Genomic DNA, 27,107 nt, shown 5'->3' on the forward strand with positions numbered 1-27,107 from the left:
TCTGGGTGTCTGTGTAAGGGTCTCTATGTGAGTCTCTGGGTCTCTGTGTAAGGGTCTTTATATGAGTCTCTAGTTCTCTATGGAAGGGTCTCTATGTGAGTCTCTGGGTCTCTATGTAAGGGTCTATATGTGAGTCTCTGGGTCTCTGTGTAAGGGTCTCTATGTAAGTCTCTGGGTCTCTGTGTAAGGGTCTCTATGTGAGTCTATGGTCTCTGTGTAATGGTCTCTATGTGAGTCTCTGGGTCTCTGTGTAAGGGTTTATATGTGAGTCTCTGGGTCTCTGTGTAAGGGTCTCTATGTGAATCTCTGGGTTTCTGTCTAAGGGTCTTTATGTGAGTCTCTCGGTGGTCTGTGTAAGGGTTTTTTTATGTGAGTCTCTGGGTTTCTGTGTAAGGGTCTCTATGTGAGTCTCTGGGTCTCTGTGTAAGGGTCTATATGTGAGTCTCTGGGTCTCTGTGTAAGGGTCTCTATGTGGGTCTCTGGGTCTCTGTGTAAGGGTCTCATGTGAATCTCTGGGTCTCTGTGTAAGGGTCTCTTTGTGAGTCTCTGGGTCTCTGTGTAAGGGTCTCTATGTGAGTCTCTGGGTCTCTGTGTAAGGGTCTATATGTGAGTCTCTGGGTCTCTGTGCAAGGGTCTCTGTGTGAGTCTCTGGGTCTCTGTGTATGGGTCTCTATGTGAGTCTCTGGGTTTCTGTGTAAGGGTCTCTATGTGAGTCTCTGGGTCTCTGTGTAAGGGTCTATATGTGAGTCTCTGGGTCTCTGTGTTAAGGGTCTCTATGTGAGTCTCTGGGTGTCTGTGTAAGGGTCTTTATGTGAGTCTCTGGGTCTCTGTGTAAGGGTCTCTTTGTGAGTGACTGGGTCTCTGTGTAAGGTTCTCTATGTGAGTGTCTGGGTCTCTGTGTAAGGGTCTCTATGTGAGTCTCTGGGTCTCTGTGTAAAGGTCTCTGTGTGAGTCTCTTGGTCTCTGTGTAAGGGTCTCTGTGTGAGTGTCTGGGTCTCTGTGTAAGGGTCTCTATGTGAGTCTCTGGGTCTCTGTGTAAGGGTCTCTATGGGAGTGTTTGGGTCTCTGTGTGAGGGTCTCTATGTGAGTCTCCGGGTTTCTGTGTAAGGGTTTCTACGTGAGTCTCTGGGTCTCTGTGTAAGGGTCTCTATGTGAGTCTCTTGGTCTCTGTGTGAGGGTCTCTATGTGAGTCTCTGAGTCTCTGTGTAAGGGTCTCTATGTGAGTCTCTGGGTCTCTGTGTAAGGGTCTCTATGTAAGTCTCTGGGTCTCTGTGTAATGGTCTCTATGTGAGTCTCGGGTCTCTGCGTACGGGTCTTTATGTTAGTCTCTGGGTCTCTGTGTATGGGTCTCTATGTGAGTCTCTGGGTCTCTGTGTAAGGGTCTCTATGTGAATCTCTGGGTCTCTGTGTAATGGTCTCTATGTGGGTCTCTGGATTTCTGTGTAAAGGTCTCTATGTGAGTCTCTCGGTCTCTGTGTAAGAGTCTCTATGTGAGTCTCTGAGTCTCTGTGTAAGGGTCTATATGTGAGTCTCTGGGTCTCTGTGTAATGGTCTCTATGTGAGTCTCGGGTCTCTGTGTAAGGGTCTCTATGTAAGTCTCTGGGTCTCTGTGTAAGGGTCTCTATGTGAGTCTCTGGTCTCTGTGTAATGGTCTCTATGTGAGTCTCTGGGTCTCTGTGTAAGGGTTTATATGTGAGTCTCTGGGTCTCTGTGTAAGGGTCTCTATGTGAATCTCTGGGTTTCTGTCTAAGGGTCTTTATGTGAGTCTCTCGGTGGTCTGTGTAAGGGTTTTTTATGTGAGTCTCTGGGTTTCTGTGTAAGGGTCTCTATGTGAGTCTCTGGGTCTCTGTGTAAGGGTCTATATGTGAGTCTCTGGGTCTCTGTGTAAGGGTCTCTATGTGGGTCTCTGAGTCTCTGTGTAAGGGTCTCATGTGAATCTCTGGGTCTCTGTGTAAGGGTCTCTATGTGAGTCTCTGGGTCTCTGTGTAAGGGTCTCTATGTGAGTCTCTGGGTCTCTGTGTAAGGGTCTATATGTGAGTCTCTGGGTCTCTGTGCAAGGGTCTCTGTGTGAGTCTCTGGGTCTCTGTGTATGAGTCTCTATGTGAGTCTCTGGGTTTCTGTGTAAGGGTCTCTATGTGAGTCTCTGGGTCTCTGTGTAAGGGTCTATATGTGAGTCTCTGGGTCTCTGTGTTAAGGGTCTCTATGTGAGTCTCTGGGTGTCTGTGTAAGGGTCTTTATGTGAGTCTCTGGGTCTCTGTGTAAGGGTCTCTTTGTGAGTGACTGGGTCTCTGTGTAAGGTTCTCTATGTGAGTGTCTGGGTCTCTGTGTAAGGGTCTCTATGTGAGTCTCTGGGTCTCTGTGTAAAGGTCTCTATGGGAGTGTTTGGGTCTCTGTGTGAGGGTCTCTATGTGAGTCTCCGGGTTTCTGTGTAAGGGTTTCTACGTGAGTCTCTGGGTCTCTGTGTAAGGGTCTCTATGTGAGTCTCTTGGTCTCTGTGTGAGGGTCTCTATGTGAGTCTCCGGGTTTCTGTGTAAGGGTTTCTACGTGAGTCTCTGGGTCTCTGTGTAAGGGTCTCTATGTGAGTCTCTTGGTCTCTGTGTGAGGGTCTCTATGTGAGTCTCTGAGTCTCTGTGTAAGGGTCTCTATGTGAGTCTCTGGGTCTCTGTGTAAGGGTCTCTATGTAAGTCTCTGGTTCTCTGTGTAATGGTCTCTATGTGAGTCTCGGGTCTCTGCGTACGGGTCTCTATGTTAGTCTCTGGGTCTCTGTGTATGGGTCTCTATGTGAGTCACTGGGTCTCTGTGTAAGGGTCTCTATGTGAATCTCTGGGTCTCTGTGTAATGGTCTCTATGTGGATCTCTGGATTTCTGTGTAAGGGTCTCTATGTGAGTCTCTCGGTCTCTGTGTAAGAGTCTCTATGTGAGTCTCTGAGTCTCTGTGTAAGGGTCTATATGTGAGTCTCTGGGTCTCTGTGTAAGGGTCTCTATGTTGATTATCTGGGTCTCTGTGTAAGGGTACATATGTGAGTCTCTGGCTCTCTGTGTAAGGGTCTCTATGTGGATCTCTGGGTCTCTGTCTAAGGGTCTCTATGTGAGTCTCTGAGTCTCTGTGTAAGGATCTCTATGTGAGTCTATGGGTCTCTGTGTAAGGGTCTCTATGTGAGTCTCTGGGTCTCTGTGTAAGGATCTCTATTGGAGTCTCTGGGTCTCTGTGTAAGGGCCTCTATGTAAGTCTCTGCGTCTCTGTGTAAGGGTCTCTTTGTGAGTGACTGGGTCTCTGTGTAAGGTTCTCTATGTGAGTGTCTGGGTCTCTGTGTAAGGGTCTCTATGTGAGTCTCTGGGTCTCTGTGTAAAGGTCTCTGTGTGAGTCTCTTGGTCTCTGTGTAAGGGTCTCTGTGTGAGTGTCTGGGTCTCTGTGTAAGGGTCTCTATGTGAGTCTCTGGGTCTCTGTGTAAGGTTCTCTATCGGAGTGTTTGGGTCTCTGTGTGAGGGTCTCTACGTGAGTTTCCGGGTTTCTGTGTAAGGGTTTCTACGTGAGTCTCTGGGTCTCTGTGTAAGGGTCTCTATGTGAGTCTCTGGGTCTCTGTGTGAGGGTCTCTATGTGAGTCTCTGTGTAAGGGTCTCTATGTGAGTCTCAGGGTCTCTGTGTAAGGGTCTATATGTAAGTCTCTGGATCTCTGTGTAATGGTCTCCATGTGAGTCTCGGGTCTCTGTGTAAGTGTCTCTATGTTAGTCTCTGGGTCTCTGTGTATGGGTCTCTATGTGAGTCTCTGGGTCTCTGTGTAAGGGTCTCTATGTGAATCTCTGGGTCTCTGTGTAAGGGTCTCTATGTGAGTCTCTGGGTGTCTGTGTAAGGGTCTCTATGTGAGTCTCTGGGTCTCTGTGTAAGGGTCTTTATATGAGTCTCTAGTTCTCTATGGAAGGGTCTCTATGTGAGTCTCTGGGTCTCTATGTAAGGGTCTATATGTGAGTCTCTGGGTCTCTGTGTAAGGGTCTCTATGTAAGTCTCTGGGTCTCTGTGTAAGGGTCTCTATGTGAGTCTCTGGTCTCTGTGTAATGGTCTCTATGTGAGTCTCTGGGTCTCTGTGTAAGGGTTTATATGTGAGTCTCTGGGTCTCTGTGTAAGGGTCTCTATGTGAATCTCTGGGTTTCTGTCTAAGGGTCTTTATGTGAGTCTCTCGGTGGTCTGTGTAAGGGTTTTTTTATGTGAGTCTCTGGGTTTCTGTGTAAGGGTCTCTATGTGAGTCTCTGGGTCTCTGTGTAAGGGTCTATATGTGAGTCTCTGGGTCTCTGTGTAAGGGTCTCTATGTGGGTCTCTGGGTCTCTGTGTAAGGGTCTCATGTGAATCTCTGGGTCTCTGTGTAAGGGTCTCTTTGTGAGTCTCTGGGTCTCTGTGTAAGGGTCTCTATGTGAGTCTCGGGTCTCTGTGTAAGGGTCTATATGTGAGTCTCTGGGTCTCTGTGCAAGGGTCTCTGTGTGAGTCTCTGGGTCTCTGTGTATGGGTCTCTATGTGAGTCTCTGGGTTTCTGTGTAAGGGTCTCTATGTGAGTCTCTGGGTCTCTGTGTAAGGGTCTATATGTGAGTCTCTGGGTCTCTGTGTTAAGGGTCTCTATGTGAGTCTCTGGGTGTCTGTGTAAGGGTCTTTATGTGAGTCTCTGGGTCTCTGTGTAAGGGTCTCTTTGTGAGTGACTGGGTCTCTGTGTAAGGTTCTCTATGTGAGTGTCTGGGTCTCTGTGTAAGGGTCTCTATGTGAGTCTCTGGGTCTCTGTGTAAAGGTCTCTGTGTGAGTCTCTTGGTCTCTGTGTAAGGGTCTCTGTGTGAGTGTCTGGGTCTCTGTGTAAGGGTCTCTATGTGAGTCTCTGGGTCTCTGTGTAAGGGTCTCTATGGGAGTGTTTGGGTCTCTGTGTGAGGGTCTCTATGTGAGTCTCCGGGTTTCTGTGTAAGGGTTTCTACGTGAGTCTCTGGGTCTCTGTGTAAGGGTCTCTATGTGAGTCTCTTGGTCTCTGTGTGAGGGTCTCTATGTGAGTCTCTGAGTCTCTGTGTAAGGGTCTCTATGTGAGTCTCTGGGTCTCTGTGTAAGGGTCTCTATGTAAGTCTCTGGGTCTCTGTGTAATGGTCTCTATGTGAGTCTCGGGTCTCTGCGTACGGGTCTTTATGTTAGTCTCTGGGTCTCTGTGTATGGGTCTCTATGTGAGTCTCTGGGTCTCTGTGTAAGGGTCTCTATGTGAATCTCTGGGTCTCTGTGTAATGGTCTCTATGTGGGTCTCTGGATTTCTGTGTAAAGGTCTCTATGTGAGTCTCTCGGTCTCTGTGTAAGAGTCTCTATGTGAGTCTCTGAGTCTCTGTGTAAGGGTCTATATGTGAGTCTCTGGGTCTCTGTGTAATGGTCTCTATGTGAGTCTCGGGTCTCTGTGTAAGGGTCTCTATGTAAGTCTCTGGGTCTCTGTGTAAGGGTCTCTATGTGAGTCTCTGGTCTCTGTGTAATGGTCTCTATGTGAGTCTCTGGGTCTCTGTGTAAGGGTTTATATGTGAGTCTCTGGGTCTCTGTGTAAGGGTCTCTATGTGAATCTCTGGGTTTCTGTCTAAGGGTCTTTATGTGAGTCTCTCGGTGGTCTGTGTAAGGGTTTTTTATGTGAGTCTCTGGGTTTCTGTGTAAGGGTCTCTATGTGAGTCTCTGGGTCTCTGTGTAAGGGTCTATATGTGAGTCTCTGGGTCTCTGTGTAAGGGTCTCTATGTGGGTCTCTGAGTCTCTGTGTAAGGGTCTCATGTGAATCTCTGGGTCTCTGTGTAAGGGTCTCTATGTGAGTCTCTGGGTCTCTGTGTAAGGGTCTCTATGTGAGTCTCTGGGTCTCTGTGTAAGGGTCTATATGTGAGTCTCTGGGTCTCTGTGCAAGGGTCTCTGTGTGAGTCTCTGGGTCTCTGTGTATGAGTCTCTATGTGAGTCTCTGGGTTTCTGTGTAAGGGTCTCTATGTGAGTCTCTGGGTCTCTGTGTAAGGGTCTATATGTGAGTCTCTGGGTCTCTGTGTTAAGGGTCTCTATGTGAGTCTCTGGGTGTCTGTGTAAGGGTCTTTATGTGAGTCTCTGGGTCTCTGTGTAAGGGTCTCTTTGTGAGTGACTGGGTCTCTGTGTAAGGTTCTCTATGTGAGTGTCTGGGTCTCTGTGTAAGGGTCTCTATGTGAGTCTCTGGGTCTCTGTGTAAAGGTCTCTGTGTGAGTCTCTTGGTCTCTGTGTAAGGGTCTCTGTGTGAGTGTCTGGGTCTCTGTGTAAGGGTCTCTATGTGAGTCTCTGGGTCTCTGTGTAAGGGTCTCTATGGGAGTGTTTGGGTCTCTGTGTGAGGGTCTCTATGTGAGTCTCCGGGTTTCTGTGTAAGGGTTTCTACGTGAGTCTCTGGGTCTCTGTGTAAGGGTCTCTATGTGAGTCTCTTGGTCTCTGTGTGAGGGTCTCTATGTGAGTCTCTGAGTCTCTGTGTAAGGGTCTCTATGTGAGTCTCTGGGTCTCTGTGTAAGGGTCTCTATGTAAGTCTCTGGTTCTCTGTGTAATGGTCTCTATGTGAGTCTCGGGTCTCTGCGTACGGGTCTCTATGTTAGTCTCTGGGTCTCTGTGTATGGGTCTCTATGTGAGTCACTGGGTCTCTGTGTAAGGGTCTCTATGTGAATCTCTGGGTCTATGTGTAATGGTCTCTATGTGGGTCTCTGGATTTCTGTGTAAGGGTCTCTATGTGAGTCTCTCGGTCTCTGTGTAAGAGTCTCTATGTGAGTCTCTGAGTCTCTGTGTAAGGGTCTATATGTGAGTCTCTGGGTCTCTGTGTAAGGGTCTCTATGTTGATTATCTGGGTCTCTGTGTAAGGGTACATATGTGAGTCTCTGGCTCTCTGTGTAAGGGTCTCTATGTGGATCTCTGGGTCTCTGTCTAAGGGTCTCTATGTGAGTCTCTGAGTCTCTGTGTAAGGATCTCTATGTGAGTCTATGGGTCTCTGTGTAAGGGTCTCTATGTGAGTCTCTGGGTCTCTGTGTAAGGATCTCTATTGGAGTCTCTGGGTTTCTGTGTAAGGGTCTCTATGTGAGTCTCTGGGTCTCTGTGTAAGGGTACATATGTGAGTCTCTGGGTCTCTGTGTAAGGGTCTCTATGTGGATCTCTAGGTCTCTGTCTAAGGGTCTCTATGTGAGTCTCTGAGTCTCTGTGTAAGGATCTCTATGTGAGTCTATTGGTCTCTGTGTAAGGGTCTCTATGTGAGTCTCTGGGTCTCTGTGTAACGATCTCTATTGGAGTCTCTGGGTTTCTGTGTAAGGGTCTCTATGTGAGTCTCTGGGTCTCTGTGTAAGGGTCTCTATGTGAGACCCTGGGTTTCTGTGTAAGGGTCTCTTATTAGAGTCTCAGGGTCTCTGTGTAAGGGTCTATATGTGAGTCTCTGGGTATCTGTGTAAGGGTCTCTATGTAAGTCTGTGGGTCTCTGTGTAATGGTCTCTATGTGAGTCTCTGGGTCTCTGTGTAAGGGTTTATATGTGAGTCTCTGGGTCTCTGTGTAAGGGTCTCTATGTGAATCTCTGGGTTTCTGTCTAAGGGTCTTTATGTGAGTCTCTCGGTGGTCTGTGTAAGGGTTTTTTTTGTGAGTCTCTGGGTTTCTGTGTAAGGGTCTCTATGTGAGTCTCTGGGTCTCTGTGTAAGGGTCTATATGTGAGTCTCTGGGTCTCTGTGTAAGGGTCTCTATGTGGGTCTCTGGGTCTCTGTGTAAGGGTCTCATGTGAGTCTCTGGGTCTCTGTGTTAAGGGTCTCTATGTGAGTCTCTGGGTGTCTGTGTAAGGGTCGTTATGTGAGTCTCTGGGTCTCTGTGTAAGGGTCTCTTTGTGAGTGACTGGGTCTCTGTGTAAGGTTCTCTATGTGAGTGTCTGGGTCTCTGTGTAAGGGTGTCTATGTGAGTCTCTGGGTCTCTGTGTAAAGGTCTCTGTGTGAGTCTCTTGGTCTCTGTGTAAGGGTCTCTGTGTGAGTGTCTGGGTCTCTGTGTAAGGGTCTCTATGTGAGTCTCTGGGTCTCTGTGTAAGGGTCTCTATGGGAGTGTTTGGGTCTCTGTGTGAGGGTCTCTATGTGAGTCTCCGGGTTTCTGTGTAAGGGTTTCTACGTGAGTCTCTGGGTCTCTGTGTAAGGGTCTCTATGTGAGTCTCTTGGTCTCTGTGTGAGTGTCTCTATGTGAGTCTCTGAGTCTCTGTGTAAGGGTCTCTATGTGAGTCTCTGGGTCTCTGTGTAAGGGTCTCTATGTAAGTCTCTGGGTCTCTGTGTAATGGTCTCTATGTGAGTCTCGGGTCTGTGCGTACGGGTCTCTATGTTAGTCTCTGGGTCTCTGTGTATGGGTCTCTATGTGAGTCTCTGGGTCTCTGTGTAAGGGTCTCTATGTGAATCTCTGGGTCTCTGTGTAAGGGTCTCTATGTGAGTCTCTGGGTCTCTGTGTAAGTGTCTCTATGTGAGTCTCTGGGTCTCTGTGTAAGGGTCTTTATGTGAGTCTCTAGTTCTCTATGGAAGGGTCTCTATGTGAGTCTCTGGGTCTCTGTGTAAGGGCCTCTATGTAAGTCTCTGCGTCTCTGTGTAAGGGTCTCTTTGTGAGTGACTGGGTCTCTGTGTAAAGTTCTCTATGTGAGTGTCTGGGTCTCTGTGTAAGGGTCTCTATGTGAGTCTCTGGGTCTCTGTGTAAAGGTCTCTGTGTGAGTCTCTTGGTCTCTGTGTAAGGGTCTCTGTGTGAGTGTCTGGGTCTCTGTGTAAGGGTCTCTATGTGAGTCTCTGGGTCTCTGTGTAAGGTTCTCTATCGGAGTGTTTGGGTCTCTGTGTGAGGGTCTCTACGTGAGTTTCCGGGTTTCTGTGTAAGGGTTTCTACGTGAGTCTCTGGGTCTCTGTGTAAGGGTCTCTATGTGAGTCTCTGGGTCTCTGTGTGAGGGTCTCTATGTGAGTCTCTGTGTAAGGGTCTCTATGTGAGTCTCTGGGTCTCTGTGTAAGGGTCTCTATGTAAGTCTCTGGATCTCTGTGTAATGGTCTCCATGTGAGTCTCGGGTCTCTGTGTAAGTGTCTCTATGTTAGTCTCTGGGTCTCTGTGTATGGGTCTCTATGTGAGTCTCTGGGTCTCTGTGTAAGGGTCTCTATGTGAATCTCTGGGTCTCTGTGTAAGGGTCTCTATGTGAGTCTCTGGGTGTCTGTGTAAGGGTCTCTATGTGAGTCTCTGGGTCTCTGTGTAAGGGTATTTATATGAGTCTCTAGTTCTCTATGGAAGGGTCTCTATGTGAGTCTCTGGGTCTCTATGTAAGGGTCTATATGTGAGTCTCTGGGTCTCTGTGTAAGGGTCTCTATGTAAGTCTCTGGGTCTCTGTGTAAGGGTCTCTATGTGAGTCTCTGGTCTCTGTGTAATGGTCTCTATGTGAGTCTCTGGGTCTCTGTGTAAGGGTTTATATGTGAGTCTCTGGGTCTCTGTGTAAGGGTCTCTATGTGAGTCTCTTGGTCTCTGTGTGAGGGTCTCTATGTGAGTCTCTGAGTCTCTGTGTAAGGATCTCTATGTGAGTCTATGGGTCTCTGTGTAAGGGTCTCTATGTGAGTCTCTGGGTCTCTGTGTAAGGATCTCTATTGGAGTCTCTGGGTCTCTGTGTAAGGGCCTCTATGTAAGTCTCTGCGTCTCTGTGTAAGGGTCTCTTTGTGAGTGACTGGGTCTCTGTGTAAGGTTCTCTATGTGAGTGTCTGGGTCTCTGTGTAAGGGTCTCTATGTGAGTCTCTGGGTCTCTGTGTAAAGGTCTCTGTGTGAGTCTCTTGGTCTCTGTGTAAGGGTCTCTGTGTGAGTGTCTGGGTCTCTGTGTAAGGGTCTCTATGTGAGTCTCTGGGTCTCTGTGTAAGGTTCTCTATCGGAGTGTTTGGGTCTCTGTGTGAGGGTCTCTACGTGAGTTTCCGGGTTTCTGTGTAAGGGTTTCTACGTGAGTCTCTGGGTCTCTGTGTAAGGGTCTCTATGTGAGTCTCTGGGTCTCTGTGTGAGGGTCTCTATGTGAGTCTCTGTGTAAGGGTCTCTATGTGAGTCTCTGGGTCTCTGTGTAAGGGTCTATATGTAAGTCTCTGGATCTCTGTGTAATGGTCTCCATGTGAGTCTCGGGTCTCTGTGTAAGTGTCTCTATGTTAGTCTCTGGGTCTCTGTGTATGGGTCTCTATGTGAGTCTCTGGGTCTCTGTGTAAGGGTCTCTATGTGAATCTCTGGGTCTCTGTGTAAGGGTCTCTATGTGAGTCTCTGGGTGTCTGTGTAAGGGTCTCTATGTGAGTCTCTGGGTCTCTGTGTAAGGGTCTTTATATGAGTCTCTAGTTCTCTATGGAAGGGTCTCTATGTGAGTCTCTGGGTCTCTATGTAAGGGTCTATATGTGAGTCTCTGGGTCTCTGTGTAAGGGTCTCTATGTAAGTCTCTGGGTCTCTGTGTAAGGGTCTCTATGTGAGTCTCTGGTCTCTGTGTAATGGTCTCTATGTGAGTCTCTGGGTCTCTGTGTAAGGGTTTATATGTGAGTCTCTGGGTCTCTGTGTAAGGGTCTCTATGTGAATCTCTGGGTTTCTGTCTAAGGGTCTTTATGTGAGTCTCTCGGTGGTCTGTGTAAGGGTTTTTTTATGTGAGTCTCTGGGTTTCTGTGTAAGGGTCTCTATGTGAGTCTCTGGGTCTCTGTGTAAGGGTCTATATGTGAGTCTCTGGGTCTCTGTGTAAGGGTCTCTATGTGGGTCTCTGGGTCTCTGTGTAAGGGTCTCATGTGAATCTCTGGGTCTCTGTGTAAGGGTCTCTTTGTGAGTCTCTGGGTCTCTGTGTAAGGGTCTCTATGTGAGTCTCTGGGTCTCTGTGTAAGGGTCTATATGTGAGTCTCTGGGTCTCTGTGCAAGGGTCTCTGTGTGAGTCTCTGGGTCTCTGTGTATGGGTCTCTATGTGAGTCTCTGGGTTTCTGTGTAAGGGTCTCTATGTGAGTCTCTGGGTCTCTGTGTAAGGGTCTATATGTGAGTCTCTGGGTCTCTGTGTTAAGGGTCTCTATGTGAGTCTCTGGGTGTCTGTGTAAGGGTCTTTATGTGAGTCTCTGGGTCTCTGTGTAAGGGTCTCTTTGTGAGTGACTGGGTCTCTGTGTAAGGTTCTCTATGTGAGTGTCTGGGTCTCTGTGTAAGGGTCTCTATGTGAGTCTCTGGGTCTCTGTGTAAAGGTCTCTGTGTGAGTCTCTTGGTCTCTGTGTAAGGGTCTCTGTGTGAGTGTCTGGGTCTCTGTGTAAGGGTCTCTATGTGAGTCTCTGGGTCTCTGTGTAAGGGTCTCTATGGGAGTGTTTGGGTCTCTGTGTGAGGGTCTCTATGTGAGTCTCCGGGTTTCTGTGTAAGGGTTTCTACGTGAGTCTCTGGGTCTCTGTGTAAGGGTCTCTATGTGAGTCTCTTGGTCTCTGTGTGAGGGTCTCTATGTGAGTCTCTGAGTCTCTGTGTAAGGGTCTCTATGTGAGTCTCTGGGTCTCTGTGTAAGGGTCTCTATGTAAGTCTCTGGGTCTCTGTGTAATGGTCTCTATGTGAGTCTCGGGTCTCTGCGTACGGGTCTTTATGTTAGTCTCTGGGTCTCTGTGTATGGGTCTCTATGTGAGTCTCTGGGTCTCTGTGTAAGGGTCTCTATGTGAATCTCTGGGTCTCTGTGTAATGGTCTCTATGTGGGTCTCTGGATTTCTGTGTAAAGGTCTCTATGTGAGTCTCTCGGTCTCTGTGTAAGAGTCTCTATGTGAGTCTCTGAGTCTCTGTGTAAGGGTCTATATGTGAGTCTCTGGGTCTCTGTGTAATGGTCTCTATGTGAGTCTCGGGTCTCTGTGTAAGGGTCTCTATGTAAGTCTCTGGGTCTCTGTGTAAGGGTCTCTATGTGAGTCTCTGGTCTCTGTGTAATGGTCTCTATGTGAGTCTCTGGGTCTCTGTGTAAGGGTTTATATGTGAGTCTCTGGGTCTCTGTGTAAGGGTCTCTATGTGAATCTCTGGGTTTCTGTCTAAGGGTCTTTATGTGAGTCTCTCGGTGGTCTGTGTAAGGGTTTTTTATGTGAGTCTCTGGGTTTCTGTGTAAGGGTCTCTATGTGAGTCTCTGGGTCTCTGTGTAAGGGTCTATATGTGAGTCTCTGGGTCTCTGTGTAAGGGTCTCTATGTGGGTCTCTGAGTCTCTGTGTAAGGGTCTCATGTGAATCTCTGGGTCTCTGTGTAAGGGTCTCTATGTGAGTCTCTGGGTCTCTGTGTAAGGGTCTCTATGTGAGTCTCTGGGTCTCTGTGTAAGGGTCTATATGTGAGTCTCTGGGTCTCTGTGCAAGGGTCTCTGTGTGAGTCTCTGGGTCTCTGTGTATGAGTCTCTATGTGAGTCTCTGGGTTTCTGTGTAAGGGTCTCTATGTGAGTCTCTGGGTCTCTGTGTAAGGGTCTATATGTGAGTCTCTGGGTCTCTGTGTTAAGGGTCTCTATGTGAGTCTCTGGGTGTCTGTGTAAGGGTCTTTATGTGAGTCTCTGGGTCTCTGTGTAAGGGTCTCTTTGTGAGTGACTGGGTCTCTGTGTAAGGTTCTCTATGTGAGTGTCTGGGTCTCTGTGTAAGGGTCTCTATGTGAGTCTCTGGGTCTCTGTGTAAAGGTCTCTGTGTGAGTCTCTTGGTCTCTGTGTAAGGGTCTCTGTGTGAGTGTCTGGGTCTCTGTGTAAGGGTCTCTATGTGAGTCTCTGGGTCTCTGTGTAAGGGTCTCTATGGGAGTGTTTGGGTCTCTGTGTGAGGGTCTCTATGTGAGTCTCCGGGTTTCTGTGTAAGGGTTTCTACGTGAGTCTCTGGGTCTCTGTGTAAGGGTCTCTATGTGAGTCTCTTGGTCTCTGTGTGAGGGTCTCTATGTGAGTCTCTGAGTCTCTGTGTAAGGGTCTCTATGTGAGTCTCTGGGTCTCTGTGTAAGGGTCTCTATGTAAGTCTCTGGTTCTCTGTGTAATGGTCTCTATGTGAGTCTCGGGTCTCTGCGTACGGGTCTCTATGTTAGTCTCTGGGTCTCTGTGTATGGGTCTCTATGTGAGTCACTGGGTCTCTGTGTAAGGGTCTCTATGTGAATCTCTGGGTCTATGTGTAATGGTCTCTATGTGGGTCTCTGGATTTCTGTGTAAGGGTCTCTATGTGAGTCTCTCGGTCTCTGTGTAAGAGTCTCTATGTGAGTCTCTGAGTCTCTGTGTAAGGGTCTATATGTGAGTCTCTGGGTCTCTGTGTAAGGGTCTCTATGTTGATTATCTGGGTCTCTGTGTAAGGGTACATATGTGAGTCTCTGGCTCTCTGTGTAAGGGTCTCTATGTGGATCTCTGGGTCTCTGTCTAAGGGTCTCTATGTGAGTCTCTGAGTCTCTGTGTAAGGATCTCTATGTGAGTCTATGGGTCTCTGTGTAAGGGTCTCTATGTGAGTCTCTGGGTCTCTGTGTAAGGATCTCTATTGGAGTCTCTGGGTTTCTGTGTAAGGGTCTCTATGTGAGTCTCTGGGTCTCTGTGTAAGGGTACATATGTGAGTCTCTGGGTCTCTGTGTAAGGGTCTCTATGTGGATCTCTAGGTCTCTGTCTAAGGGTCTCTATGTGAGTCTCTGAGTCTCTGTGTAAGGATCTCTATGTGAGTCTATGGGTCTCTGTGTAAGGGTCTCTATGTGAGTCTCTGGGTCTCTGTGTAACGATCTCTATTGGAGTCTCTGGGTTTCTGTGTAAGGGTCTCTATGTGAGTCTCTGGGTCTCTGTGTAAGGGTCTCTATGTGAGACCCTGGGTTTCTGTGTAAGGGTCTCTTATTAGAGTCTCAGGGTCTCTGTGTAAGGGTCTATATGTGAGTCTCTGGGTATCTGTGTAAGGGTCTCTATGTAAGTCTGTGGGTCTCTGTGTAATGGTCTCTATGTGAGTCTCTGGGTCTCTGTGTAAGGGTTTATATGTGAGTCTCTGGGTCTCTGTGTAAGGGTCTCTATGTGAATCTCTGGGTTTCTGTCTAAGGGTCTTTATGTGAGTCTCTCGGTGGTCTGTGTAAGGGTTTTTTTTGTGAGTCTCTGGGTTTCTGTGTAAGGGTCTCTATGTGAGTCTCTGGGTCTCTGTGTAAGGGTCTATATGTGAGTCTCTGGGTCTCTGTGTAAGGGTCTCTATGTGGGTCTCTGGGTCTCTGTGTAAGGGTCTCATGTGAGTCTCTGGGTCTCTGTGTTAAGGGTCTCTATGTGAGTCTCTGGGTGTCTGTGTAAGGGTCGTTATGTGAGTCTCTGGGTCTCTGTGTAAGGGTCTCTTTGTGAGTGACTGGGTCTCTGTGTAAGGTTCTCTATGTGAGTGTCTGGGTCTCTGTGTAAGGGTGTCTATGTGAGTCTCTGGGTCTCTGTGTAAAGGTCTCTGTGTGAGTCTCTTGGTCTCTGTGTAAGGGTCTCTGTGTGAGTGTCTGGGTCTCTGTGTAAGGGTCTCTATGTGAGTCTCTGGGTCTCTGTGTAAGGGTCTCTATGGGAGTGTTTGGGTCTCTGTGTGAGGGTCTCTATGTGAGTCTCCGGGTTTCTGTGTAAGGGTTTCTACGTGAGTCTCTGGGTCTCTGTGTAAGGGTCTCTATGTGAGTCTCTTGGTCTCTGTGTGAGAGTCTCTATGTGAGTCTCTGAGTCTCTGTGTAAGGGTCTCTATGTGAGTCTCTGGGTCTCTGTGTAAGGGTCTCTATGTAAGTCTCTGGGTCTCTGTGTAATGGTCTCTATGTGAGTCTCGGGTCTGTGCGTACGGGTCTCTATGTTAGTCTCTGGGTCTCTGTGTATGGGTCTCTATGTGAGTCTCTGGGTCTCTGTGTAAGGGTCTCTATGTGAATCTCTGGGTCTCTGTGTAAGGGTCTCTATGTGAGTCTCTGGGTCTCTGTGTAAGTGTCTCTATGTGAGTCTCTGGGTCTCTGTGTAAGGGTCTTTATGTGAGTCTCTAGTTCTCTATGGAAGGGTCTCTATGTGAGTCTCTGGGTCTCTGTGTAAGGGCCTCTATGTAAGTCTCTGCGTCTCTGTGTAAGGGTCTCTTTGTGAGTGACTGGGTCTCTGTGTAAGGTTCTCTATGTGAGTGTCTGGGTCTCTGTGTAAGGGTCTCTATGTGAGTCTCTGGGTCTCTGTGTAAAGGTCTCTGTGTGAGTCTCTTGGTCTCTGTGTAAGGGTCTCTGTGTGAGTGTCTGGGTCTCTGTGTAAGGGTCTCTATGTGAGTCTCTGGGTCTCTGTGTAAGGTTCTCTATCGGAGTGTTTGGGTCTCTGTGTGAGGGTCTCTACGTGAGTTTCCGGGTTTCTGTGTAAGGGTTTCTACGTGAGTCTCTGGGTCTCTGTGTAAGGGTCTCTATGTGAGTCTCTGGGTCTCTGTGTGAGGGTCTCTATGTGAGTCTCTGTGTAAGGGTCTCTATGTGAGTCTCTGGGTCTCTGTGTAAGGGTCTCTATGTAAGTCTCTGGATCTCTGTGTAATGGTCTCCATGTGAGTCTCGGGTCTCTGTGTAAGTGTCTCTATGTTAGTCTCTGGGTCTCTGTGTATGGGTCTCTATGTGAGTCTCTGGGTCTCTGTGTAAGGGTCTCTATGTGAATCTCTGGGTCTCTGTGTAAGGGTCTCTATGTGAGTCTCTGGGTGTCTGTGTAAGGGTCTCTATGTGAGTCTCTGGGTCTCTGTGTAAGGGTATTTATATGAGTCTCTAGTTCTCTATGGAAGGGTCTCTATGTGAGTCTCTGGGTCTCTATGTAAGGGTCTATATGTGAGTCTCTGGGTCTCTGTGTAAGGGTCTCTATGTAAGTCTCTGGGTCTCTGTGTAAGGGTCTCTATGTGAGTCTCTGGTCTCTGTGTAATGGTCTCTATGTGAGTCTCTGGGTCTCTGTGTAAGGGTTTATATGTGAGTCTCTGGGTCTCTGTGTAAGGGTCTCTATGTGAGTCTCTTGGTCTCTGTGTGAGGGTCTCTATGTGAGTCTCTGAGTCTCTGTGTAAGGATCTCTATGTGAGTCTATGGGTCTCTGTGTAAGGGTCTCTATGTGAGTCTCTGGGTCTCTGTGTAAGGATCTCTATTGGAGTCTCTGGGTCTCTGTGTAAGGGCCTCTATGTAAGTCTCTGCGTCTCTGTGTAAGGGTCTCTTTGTGAGTGACTGGGTCTCTGTGTAAGGTTCTCTATGTGAGTGTCTGGGTCTCTGTGTAAGGGTCTCTATGTGAGTCTCTGGGTCTCTGTGTAAAGGTCTCTGTGTGAGTCTCTTGGTCTCTGTGTAAGGGTCTCTGTGTGAGTGTCTGGGTCTCTGTGTAAGGGTCTCTATGTGAGTCTCTGGGTCTCTGTGTAAGGTTCTCTATCGGAGTGTTTGGGTCTCTGTGTGAGGGTCTCTACGTGAGTTTCCGGGTTTCTGTGTAAGGGTTTCTACGTGAGTCTCTGGGTCTCTGTGTAAGGGTCTCTATGTGAGTCTCTGGGTCTCTGTGTGAGGGTCTCTATGTGAGTCTCTGTGTAAGGGTCTCTATGTGAGTCTCTGGGTCTCTGTGTAAGGGTCTATATGTAAGTCTCTGGATCTCTGTGTAATGGTCTCCATGTGAGTCTCGGGTCTCTGTGTAAGTGTCTCTATGTTAGTCTCTGGGTCTCTGTGTATGGGTCTCTATGTGAGTCTCTGGGTCTCTGTGTAAGGGTCTCTATGTGAATCTCTGGGTCTCTGTGTAAGGGTCTCTATGTGAGTCTCTGGGTGTCTGTGTAAGGGTCTCTATGTGAGTCTCTGGGTCTCTGTGTAAGGGTCTTTATATGAGTCTCTAGTTCTCTATGGAAGGGTCTCTATGTGAGTCTCTGGGTCTCTATGTAAGGGTCTATATGTGAGTCTCTGGGTCTCTGTGTAAGGGTCTCTATGTAAGTCTCTGGGTCTCTGTGTAAGGGTCTCTATGTGAGTCTCTGGTCTCTGTGTAATGGTCTCTATGTGAGTCTCTGGGTCTCTGTGTAAGGGTTTATATGTGAGTCTCTGGGTCTCTGTGTAAGGGTCTCTATGTGAATCTCTGGGTTTCTGTCTAAGGGTCTTTATGTGAGTCTCTCGGTGGTCTGTGTAAGGGTTTTTTTATGTGAGTCTCTGGGTTTCTGTGTAAGGGTCTCTATGTGAGTCTCTGGGTCTCTGTGTAAGGGTCTATATGTGAGTCTCTGGGTCTCTGTGTAAGGGTCTCTATGTGGGTCTCTGGGTCTCTGTGTAAGGGTCTCATGTGAATCTCTGGGTCTCTGTGTAAGGGTCTCTTTGTGAGTCTCTGGGTCTCTGTGTAAGGGTCTCTATGTGAGTCTCTGGGTCTCTGTGTAAGGGTCTATATGTGAGTCTCTGGGTCTCTGTGCAAGGGTCTCTGTGTGAGTCTCTGGGTCTCTGTGTATGGGTCTCTATGTGAGTCTCTGGGTTTCTGTGTAAGGGTCTCTATGTGAGTCTCTGGGTCTCTGTGTAAGGGTCTATATGTGAGTCTCTGGGTCTCTGTGTTAAGGGTCTCTATGTGAGTCTCTGGGTGTCTGTGTAAGGGTCTTTATGTGAGTCTCTGGGTCTCTGTGTAAGGGTCTCTTTGTGAGTGACTGGGTCTCTGTGTAAGGTTCTCTATGTGAGTGTCTGGGTCTCTGTGTAAGGGTCTCTATGTGAGTCTCTGGGTCTCTGTGTAAAGGTCTCTGTGTGAGTCTCTTGGTCTCTGTGTAAGGGTCTCTGTGTGAGTGTCTGGGTCTCTGTGTAAGGGTCTCTATGTGAGTCTCTGGGTCTCTGTGTAAGGGTCTCTATGGGAGTGTTTGGGTCTCTGTGTGAGGGTCTCTATGTGAGTCTCCGGGTTTCTGTGTAAGGGTTTCTACGTGAGTCTCTGGGTCTCTGTGTAAGGGTCTCTATGTGAGTCTCTTGGTCTCTGTGTGAGGGTCTCTATGTGAGTCTCTGAGTCTCTGTGTAAGGGTCTCTATGTGAGTCTCTGGGTCTCTGTGTAAGGGTCTCTATGTAAGTCTCTGGGTCTCTGTGTAATGGTCTCTATGTGAGTCTCGGGTCTCTGCGTACGGGTCTTTATGTTAGTCTCTGGGTCTCTGTGTATGGGTCTCTATGTGAGTCTCTGGGTCTCTGTGTAAGGGTCTCTATGTGAATCTCTGGGTCTCTGTGTAATGGTCTCTATGTGGGTCTCTGGATTTCTGTGTAAAGGTCTCTATGTGAGTCTCTCGGTCTCTGTGTAAGAGTCTCTATGTGAGTCTCTGAGTCTCTGTGTAAGGGTCTATATGTGAGTCTCTGGGTCTCTGTGTAATGGTCTCTATGTGAGTCTCGGGTCTCTGTGTAAGGGTCTCTATGTAAGTCTCTGGGTCTCTGTGTAAGGGTCTCTATGTGAGTCTCTGGTCTCTGTGTAATGGTCTCTATGTGAGTCTCTGGGTCTCTGTGTAAGGGTTTATATGTGAGTCTCTGGGTCTCTGTGTAAGGGTCTCTATGTGAATCTCTGGGTTTCTGTCTAAGGGTCTTTATGTGAGTCTCTCGGTGGTCTGTGTAAGGGTTTTTTATGTGAGTCTCTGGGTTTCTGTGTAAGGGTCTCTATGTGAGTCTCTGGGTCTCTGTGTAAGGGTCTATATGTGAGTCTCTGGGTCTCTGTGTAAGGGTCTCTATGTGGGTCTCTGAGTCTCTGTGTAAGGGTCTCATGTGAATCTCTGGGTCTCTGTGTAAGGGTCTCTATGTGAGTCTCTGGGTCTCTGTGTAAGGGTCTCTATGTGAGTCTCTGGGTCTCTGTGTAAGGGTCTATATGTGAGTCTCTGGGTCTCTGTGCAAGGGTCTCTGTGTGAGTCTCTGGGTCTCTGTGTATGAGTCTCTATGTGAGTCTCTGGGTTTCTGTGTAAGGGTCTCTATGTGAGTCTCTGGGTCTCTGTGTAAGGGTCTATATGTGAGTCTCTGGGTCTCTGTGTTAAGGGTCTCTATGTGAGTCTCTGGGTGTCTGTGTAAGGGTCTTTATGTGAGTCTCTGGGTCTCTGTGTAAGGGTCTCTTTGTGAGTGACTGGGTCTCTGTGTAAGGTTCTCTATGTGAGTGTCTGGGTCTCTGTGTAAGGGTCTCTATGTGAGTCTCTGGGTCTCTGTGTAAAGGTCTCTGTGTGAGTCTCTTGGTCTCTGTGTAAGGGTCTCTGTGTGAGTGTCTGGGTCTCTGTGTAAGGGTCTCTATGTGAGTCTCTGGGTCTCTGTGTAAGGGTCTCTATGGGAGTGTTTGGGTCTCTGTGTGAGGGTCTCTATGTGAGTCTCCGGGTTTCTGTGTAAGGGTTTCTACGTGAGTCTCTGGGTCTCTGTGTAAGGGTCTCTATGTGAGTCTCTTGGTCTCTGTGTGAGGGTCTCTATGTGAGTCTCTGAGTCTCTGTGTAAGGGTCTCTATGTGAGTCTCTGGGTCTCTGTGTAAGGGTCTCTATGTAAGTCTCTGGTTCTCTGTGTAATGGTCTCTATGTGAGTCTCGGGTCTCTGCGTACGGGTCTCTATGTTAGTCTCTGGGTCTCTGTGTATGGGTCTCTATGTGAGTCACTGGGTCTCTGTGTAAGGGTCTCTATGTGAATCTCTGGGTCTATGTGTAATGGTCTCTATGTGGGTCTCTGGATTTCTGTGTAAGGGTCTCTATGTGAGTCTCTCGGTCTCTGTGTAAGAGTCTCTATGTGAGTCTCTGAGTCTCTGTGTAAGGGTCTATATGTGAGTCTCTGGGTCTCTGTGTAAGGGTCTCTATGTTGATTATCTGGGTCTCTGTGTAAGGGTACATATGTGAGTCTCTGGCTCTCTGTGTAAGGGTCTCTATGTGGATCTCTGGGTCTCTGTCTAAGGGTCTCTATGTGAGTCTCTGAGTCTCTGTGTAAGGATCTCTATGTGAGTCTATGGGTCTCTGTGTAAGGGTCTCTATGTGAGTCTCTGGGTCTCTGTGTAAGGATCTCTATTGGAGTCTCTGGGTTTCTGTGTAAGGGTCTCTATGTGAGTCTCTGGGTCTCTGTGTAAGGGTACATATGTGAGTCTCTGGGTCTCTGTGTAAGGGTCTCTATGTGGATCTCTAGGTCTCTGTCTAAGGGTCTCTATGTGAGTCTCTGAGTCTCTGTGTAAGGATCTCTATGTGAGTCTATGGGTCTCTGTGTAAGGGTCTCTATGTGAGTCTCTGGGTCTCTGTGTAACGATCTCTATTGGAGTCTCTGGGTTTCTGTGTAAGGGTCTCTATGTGAGTCTCTGGGTCTCTGTGTAAGGGTCTCTATGTGAGACCCTGGGTTTCTGTGTAAGGGTCTCTTATTAGAGTCTCAGGGTCTCTGTGTAAGGGTCTATATGTGAGTCTCTGGGTATCTGTGTAAGGGTCTCTATGTAAGTCTGTGGGTCTCTGTGTAATGGTCTCTATGTGAGTCTCTGGGTCTCTGTGTAAGGGTTTATATGTGAGTCTCTGGGTCTCTGTGTAAGGGTCTCTATGTGAATCTCTGGGTTTCTGTCTAAGGGTCTTTATGTGAGTCTCTCGGTGGTCTGTGTAAGGGTTTTTTTTGTGAGTCTCTGGGTTTCTGTGTAAGGGTCTCTATGTGAGTCTCTGGGTCTCTGTGTAAGGGTCTATATGTGAGTCTCTGGGTCTCTGTGTAAGGGTCTCTATGTGGGTCTCTGGGTCTCTGTGTAAGGGTCTCATGTGAGTCTCTGGGTCTCTGTGTTAAGGGTCTCTATGTGAGTCTCTGGGTGTCTGTGTAAGGGTCGTTATGTGAGTCTCTGGGTCTCTGTGTAAGGGTCTCTTTGTGAGTGACTGGGTCTCTGTGTAAGGTTCTCTATGTGAGTGTCTGGGTCTCTGTGTAAGGGTGTCTATGTGAGTCTCTGGGTCTCTGTGTAAAGGTCTCTGTGTGAGTCTCTTGGTCTCTGTGTAAGGGTCTCTGTGTGAGTGTCTGGGTCTCTGTGTAAGGGTCTCTATGTGAGTCTCTGGGTCTCTGTGTAAGGGTCTCTATGGGAGTGTTTGGGTCTCTGTGTGAGGGTCTCTATGTGAGTCTCCGGGTTTCTGTGTAAGGGTTTCTACGTGAGTCTCTGGGTCTCTGTGTAAGGGTCTCTATGTGAGTCTCTTGGTCTCTGTGTGAGTGTCTCTATGTGAGTCTCTGAGTCTCTGTGTAAGGGTCTCTATGTGAGTCTCTGGGTCTCTGTGTAAGGGTCTCTATGTAAGTCTCTGGGTCTCTGTGTAATGGTCTCTATGTGAGTCTCGGGTCTGTGCGTACGGGTCTCTATGTTAGTCTCTGGGTCTCTGTGTATGGGTCTCTATGTGAGTCTCTGGGTCTCTGTGTAAGGGTCTCTATGTGAATCTCTGGGTCTCTGTGTAAGGGTCTCTATGTGAGTCTCTGGGTCTCTGTGTAAGTGTCTCTATGTGAGTCTCTGGGTCTCTGTGTAAGGGTCTTTATGTGAGTCTCTAGTTCTCTATGGAAGGGTCTCTATGTGAGTCTCTGGGTCTCTGTGTAAGGGCCTCTATGTAAGTCTCTGCGTCTCTGTGTAAGGGTCTCTTTGTGAGTGACTGGGTCTCTGTGTAAGGTTCTCTATGTGAGTGTCTGGGTCTCTGTGTAAGGGTCTCTATGTGAGTCTCTGGGTCTCTGTGTAAAGGTCTCTGTGTGAGTCTCTTGGTCTCTGTGTAAGGGTCTCTGTGTGAGTGTCTGGGTCTCTGTGTAAGGGTCTCTATGTGAGTCTCTGGGTCTCTGTGTAAGGTTCTCTATCGGAGTGTTTGGGTCTCTGTGTGAGGGTCTCTACGTGAGTTTCCGGGTTTCTGTGTAAGGGTTTCTACGTGAGTCTCTGGGTCTCTGTGTAAGGGTCTCTATGTGAGTCTCTGGGTCTCTGTGTGAGGGTCTCTATGTGAGTCTCTGTGTAAGGGTCTCTACGTGAGTCTCTGGGTCTCTGTGTAAGGGTCTCTATGTAAGTCTCTGGGTCTCTGTGTAAGTGTCTCTATGTTAGTCTCTGGGTCTCTGTGTATGGGTCTCTATGTGAGTCTCTGGGTCTCTGTGTAAGGGTCTCTATGTGAATCTCTGGGTCTCTGTGTAAGGGTCTCTATGTGAGTCTCTGGGTGTCTGTGTAAGGGTCTCTATGTGAGTCTCTGGGTCTCTGTGTAAGGGTATTTATATGAGTCTCTAGTTCTCTATGGAAGGGTCTCTATGTGAGTCTCTGGGTCTCTATGTAAGGGTCTATATGTGAGTCTCTGGGTCTCTGTGTAAGGGTCTCTATGTAAGTCTCTGGGTCTCTGTGTAAGGGTCTCTATGTGAGTCTCTGGTCTCTGTGTAATGGTCTCTATGTGAGTCTCTGGGTCTCTGTGTAAGGGTTTATATGTGAGTCTCTGGGTCTCTGTGTAAGGGTCTCTATGTGAGTCTCTTGGTCTCTGTGTGAGGGTCTCTATGTGAGTCTCTGAGTCTCTGTGTAAGGGTCTCTATGTGAGTCTCTGGGTCTCTGTGTAAGGGTCTCTATGTAAGTCTCTGGTTCTCTGTGTAATGGTCTCTATGTGAGTCTCGGGTCTCTGCGTACGGGTCTCTACGTTAGTCTCTGGGTCTCTGTGTATGGGTCTCTATGTGAGTCTCTGGGTCTCTGTGTAAGGGTCTCTATGTGAATCTCTGGGTCTCTGTGTAATGGTCTCTATGTGGGTCTCTGGATTTCTGTGTAAGGGTCTCTATGTGAGTCTCTCGGTCTCTGTGTAAGAGTCTCTATGTGAGTCTCTGAGTCTCTGTGTAAGGGTCTATATGTGAGTCTCTGGGTCTCTGTGTAAGGGTCTCTATGTTGATTATCTGGGTGTCTGTGTAAGGGTCTTTATGTGAGTCTCTAGTTGTCTGTGTAAGGGTCTTTAATGTGAGTCTCTGGGTTTCTGTGTAGGGTCTCTATGTGAGTCTCTGGGTCTCTGTGTAAGGGTACATATGTGAGTCTCTGGCTCTCTGTGTAAGGGTCTCTATGTGGATCTCTGGGTCTCTGTCTAAGGGTCTCTATGTGAGTCTCTGAGTCTCTGTGTAAGGATCTCTATGTGAGTCTATGGGTCTCTGTGTAAGGGTCTCTATGTGAGTCTCTGGGTCTCTGTGTAATGATCTCTATTGGAGTCTCTGGGTTTCTGTGTAAGGGTCTCTATGTGAGTCTCTGGGTCTCTGTGTAAGGGTACATATGTGAGTCTCTGGGTCTCTGTGTAAGGGTCTCTATGTGGATCTCTAGGTCTCTGTCTAAGGGTCTCTATGTGAGTCTCTGAGTCTCTGTGTAAGGATCTCTATGTGAGTCTATGGGTCTCTGTGTAAGGGTCTCTATGTGAGTCTCTGGGTCTCTGTGTAAGGATCTCTATTGGAGTCTCTGGGTTTCTGTGTAAGGGTCTCTATGTGAGTCTCTGGGTCTCTGTGTAAGGGTCTCTATGTGAGACCCTGGGTTTCTGTGTAAGGGTCTCTTATTAGAGTCTCAGGGTCTCTGTGTAAGGGTCTATATGTGAGTCTCTGGGTATCTGTGTAAGGGTCTCTATGTAAGTCTGTGGGTCTCTGTGTAATGGTCTCTATGTGAGTCTCTGGGTCTCTGTGTAAGGGTTTATATGTGAGTCTCTGGGTCTCTGTGTAAGGGTCTCTATGTGAATCTCTGGGTTTCTGTCTAAGGGTCTTTATGTGAGTCTTTCGGTGGTCTGTGTAAGGGTTTTTTTTGTGAGTCTCTGGGTTTCTGTGTAAGGGTCTCTATGTGAGTCTCTGGGTCTCTGTGTAAGGGTCTATATGTGAGTCTCTGGGTCTCTGTGTAAGGGTCTCTATGTGGGTCTCTGGGTCTCTGTGTAAGGGTCTCATGTGAGTCTCTGGGTCTCTGTGTTAAGGGTCTCTATGTGAGTCTCTGGGTGTCTGTGTAAGGGTCGTTATGTGAGTCTCTGGATCTCTGTGTAAGGGTCTCTTTGTGAGTGACTGGGTCTCTGTGTAAGGTTCTCTATGTGAGTGTCTGGGTCTCTGTGTAAGGGTGTCTATGTGAGTCTCTGGGTCTCTGTGTAAAGGTCTCTGTGTGAGTCTCTTGGTCTCTGTGTAAGGGTCTCTGTGTGAGTGTCTGGGTCTCTGTGTAAGGGTCTCTATGTGAGTCTCTGGGTCTCTGTGTAAGGGTCTCTATGGGAGTGTTTGGGTCTCTGTGTGAGGGTCTCTACGTGAGTTTCCGGGTTTCTGTGTAAGGGTTTCTACGTGAGTCTCTGGGTCTCTGTGTAAGGGTCTCTATGTGAGTCTCTGGGTCTCTGTGTGAGGGTCTCTATGTGAGTCTCTGTGTAAGGGTCTCTATGTGAGTCTCTGGGTCTCTGTGTAAGGGTCTCTATGTAAGTCTCTGGATCTCTGTGTAATGGTCTCCATGTGAGTCTCGGGTCTCTGTGTAAGTGTCTCTATGTTAGTCTCTGGGTCTCTGTGTATGGGTCTCTATGTGAGTCTCTGGGTCTCTGTGTAAGGGTCTCTATGTGAATCTCTGGGTCTCTGTGTAAGGGTCTCTATGTGAGTCTCTGGGTGTCTGTGTAAGGGTCTCTATGTGAGTCTCTGGGTGTCTGTGTAAGGGTCTTTATATGAGTCTCTAGTTCTCTATGGAAGGGTCTCTATGTGAGTCTCTGGGTCTCTATGTAAGGGTCTATATGTGAGTCTCTGGGTCTCTGTGTAAGGGTCTCTATGTAAGTCTCTGGGTCTCTGTGTAAGGGTCTCTATGTGAGTCTCTGGGTCTCTGTGTAAGGGTTTATATGTGAGTCTCTGGGTCTCTGTGTAAGGGTCTCTATGTGAATCTCTGGGTTTCTGTCTAAGGGTCTTTATGTGAGTCTCTCGGTGGTCTGTGTAAGGGTTTTTTATGTGAGTCTCTGGGTTTCTGTGTAAGGGTCTCTATGTGAGTCTCTGGGTCTCTGTGTAAGGGTCTATATGTGAGTCTCTGGGTCTCTGTGTAAGGGTCTCTATGTGGGTCTCTGGGTCTCTGTGTAAGGGTCTCATGTGAATCTCTGGGTCTCTGTGTAAGGGTCTCTATGTGAGTCTCTGGGTCTCTGTGTAAGGGTCTCTATGTGAGTCTCTGGGTCTCTGTGTAAGGGTCTATATGTGAGTCTCTGGGTCTCTGTGCAAGGGTCTCTGTGTGAGTCTCTGGGTCTCTGTGTATGGGTCTCTATGTGAGTCTCTGGGTTTCTGTGTAAGGGTCTCTATGTGAGTCTCTGGGTCTCTGTGTAAGGGTCTATATGTGAGTCTCTGGGTCTCTGTGTTAAGGGTCTCTATGTGAGTCTCTGGGTGTCTGTGTAAGGGTCTTTATGTGAGTCTCTGGGTCTCTGTGTAAGGGTCTCTTTGTGAGTGACTGGGTCTCTGTGTAAGGTTCTCTATGTGAGTGTCTGGGTCTCTGTGTAAGGGTCTCTATGTGAGTCTCTGGGTCTCTGTGTAAAGGTCTCTGTGTGAGTCTCTTGGTCTCTGTGTAAGGGTCTCTGTGTGAGTGTCTGGGTCTCTGTGTAAGGGTCTCTATGTGAGTCTCTGGGTCTCTGTGTAAGGGTCTCTATGGGAGTGTTTGGGTCTCTGTGTGAGGGTTTCTATGTGAGTCTCCGGGTTTCTGTGTAAGGGTTTCTACGTGAGTCTCTGGGTCTCTGTGTAAGGGTCTCTATGTGAGTTTCTTGGTCTCTGTGTGAGGGTCTCTATGTGAGTCTCTGAGTCTCTGTGTAAGGGTCTCTATGTGAGTCTCTGGGTCTCTGTGTAAGGGTCTCTATGTAAGTCTCTGGGTCTCTGTGTAATGGTCTCTATGTGAGTCTCGGGTCTCTGCGTACGGGTCTTTATGTTAGTCTCTGGGTCTCTGTGTATGGGTCTCTATGTGAGTCTCTGGGTCTCTGTGTAAGGGTCTCTATGTGAATCTCTGGGTCTCTGTGTAATGGTCTCTATGTGGGTCTCTGGATTTCTGTGTAAGGGTCTCTATGTGAGTCTCTCGGTCTCTGTGTAAGAGTCTCTATGTGAGTCTCTGAGTCTCTGTGTAAGGGTCTATATGTGAGTCTCTGGGTCTCTGTGTAATGGTCTCTATGTGAGTCTCGGGTCTCTGTGTAAGGGTCTCTATGTAAGTCTCTGGGTCTCTGTGTAAGGGTCTCTATGTGAGTCTCTGGTCTCTGTGTAATGGTCTCTACGTGAGTCTCTGGGTCTCTGTGTAAGGGTTTATATGTGAGTCTCTGGGTCTCTGTGTAAGGGTCTCTATGTGAATCTCTGGGTTTCTGTCTAAGGGTCTTTATGTGAGTCTCTCGGTGGTCTGTGTAAGGGTTTTTTATGTGAGTCTCTGGGTTTCTGTGTAAGGGTCTCTATGTGAGTCTCTGGGTCTCTGTGTAAGGGTCTATATGTGAGTCTCTGGGTCTCTGTGTAAGGGTCTCTATGTGGGTCTCTGGGTCTCTGTGTAAGGGTCTCATGTGAATCTCTGGGTCTCTGTGTAAGGGTCTCTATGTGAGTCTCTGGGTCTCTGTGTAAGGGTCTCTATGTGAGTCTCTGGGTCTCTGTGTAAGGGTCTATATGTGAGTCTTTGGGTCTCTGTGCAAGGGTCTCTGTGTGAGTCTCTGGGTCTCTGTGTATGAGTCTCTATGTGAGTCTCTGGGTTTCTGTGTAAGGGTCTCTATGTGAGTCTCTGGGTCTCTGTGTAAGGGTCTATATGTGAGTCTCTGGGTCTCTGTGTTAAGGGTCTCTATGTGAGTCTCTAGTGTCTGTGTAAGGGTCTTTATGTGAGTCTCTGGGTCTCTGTGTAAGGGTCTCTTTGTGAGTGACTGGGTCTCTGTGTAAGGTTCTCTATGTGAGTGTCTGGGTCTCTGTGTAAGGGTCTCTATGTGAGTCTCTGGGTCTCTGTGTAAAGGTCTCTGTGTGAGTCTCTTGGTCTCTGTGTAAGGGTCTCTGTGTGAGTGTCTGGGTCTCTGTGTAAGGGTCTCTATGTGAGTCTCTGGGTCTCTGTGTAAGGGTCTCTATGGGAGTGTTTGGGTCTCTGTGTGAGGGTCTCTATGTGAGTCTCCGGGTTTCTGTGTAAGGGTTTCTACGTGAGTCTCTGGGTCTCTGTGTAAGGGTCTCTATGTGAGTCTCTTGGTCTCTGTGTGAGGGTCTCTATGTGAGTCTCTGAGTCTCTGTGTAAGGGTCTCTATGTGAGTCTCTGGGTCTCTGTGTAAGGGTCTCTATGTAAGTCTCTGGTTCTCTGTGTAATGGTCTCTATGTGAGTCTCGGGTCTCTGCGTACGGGTCTCTATGTTAGTCTCTGGGTCTCTGTGTATGGGTCTCTATGT

This window comes from Petromyzon marinus, chromosome 62, assembly GCF_048934315.1.
Source record: "Petromyzon marinus isolate PM22_M1 ecotype Great Lakes invasive population chromosome 62, UKy_Petmar_22M1.pri1.0, whole genome shotgun sequence".
Classification (NCBI taxonomy): Eukaryota; Metazoa; Chordata; class Hyperoartia; order Petromyzontiformes; family Petromyzontidae; genus Petromyzon; species Petromyzon marinus.